We start from the raw sequence: 1,424 nt of genomic DNA, 5'->3' as shown, positions 1-1,424 counted from the left end.
TAGTCAACCAAGAAGTTCTGGATTCAGGCTCAGTCTTCCAGGCTCAACAGCAATAATCCTGGTCCTCACACAGCTGAAAATAACAACATTTACTGTTGGTAGGACAGACACATGTTCTTCTTGCAGTAACATTAAAGATCTAAATACATCAAGACCTGCATTGGAGGAGGAAGGCTCTCTGCAAAGACAATCCTTGTGAAGGTCTCACTTGTCTTGTGTCTTTCTTCTGCATCCAAGCTTACATCATTCCTCACATCTGTAGAAGACCAAACTGGTACTTTGTTTCTCTCCATTGTTCCAAAGAGAAAACTGATCTTAAGGTTTTTCCGTAGAAGGATGTCCCTGATGCTGAATTTGTTTGAGGTAACGTGAGAACAGAATGGTCTCATGTTATGGTAACAAAGAATAACTTTAGAGGTTTATCAGGTCAACCTCTGACAAGTGACCTTTGACCCTAAGGAGACCAGTCAGGTCCAAATAAGGACATAATGGTCGTAGTTTAATGGTTTCAATGGGTTTGTTTCCAGCACAAAGACCGACTGAGACTTTAGTGAATGTTTTGTATTGAATGCATCATATAGTGATGAACTTTACTTTGAACTGGTCTTCTAGACTTAAGTTTCCTCATATTTGCTAATTCCATCTAAGGAAGCTTCCAGTAAATCCAATCATTGCTGAGTGAATGTCTGGAGACCAAATCACATTTTTGTTTATGCACATTTTTCTGTTTCCGAATTGAATCATTGCTTGTCTCCTTTGTTCTCTTCTTATTAAAATGTGAACATGTGAGTTCCTAGAAAAAAATCCGCTTTAGCAATAATTTACAGAAATGGATTATTGGTGTTCTACTAAAAGGACAAAGTGGAGGTAATTTTATTCAAACAAGCATTTTAGAATTCGTAATTATAAGACAAAGAATAATAAAAATAACTAAATGATTATAATAACTATTATAACTAAAAAAACAAAGATGAAGTTTCATGAAAAACAATCAATTCAGAATTGATGCTCTGTGGTTCCAGATGTGATGATGTCATCATAGTCATCAGCCAATCCCTGCTCAGCATGTGAGTGCTGGGTCATCACCATGGAGACAGACGGGTCACTTCCTGCAGACAGAACAGTTTAGACAGAAACTGAAGATGATTGATCAAATGTGATTGATTGATTTCTGTTACCTGAGGCTCTTTGTGGACATAAAGACACCAGAAGGAGAGTGGAGATGAAGTAAAGAGTGATCACTACCAGGTAGAAAAATACTCTATACACAAGACAATCAAGAGTTGAGGCAGGGGGCGGGGCTTCTGTGGTGGGCGGGGCTTCTGTGGTACTCGGTTTCTCTGCAGAGAGAATCCCACCTGGTCAGGTGAGTGCATGGAGGAAATCCATGGTGAGATGACAGTGAAGCTCCTCACCTGAGACAG

Source organism: Oryzias melastigma, unplaced genomic scaffold, assembly GCF_002922805.2.
Source record: "Oryzias melastigma strain HK-1 unplaced genomic scaffold, ASM292280v2 sc00367, whole genome shotgun sequence".
In the NCBI taxonomy this organism is placed as follows: Eukaryota; Metazoa; Chordata; class Actinopteri; order Beloniformes; family Adrianichthyidae; genus Oryzias; species Oryzias melastigma.
The sequence above is the reverse complement of the archived record's forward strand: the minus strand, read 5'-3'. Positions refer to the sequence as shown.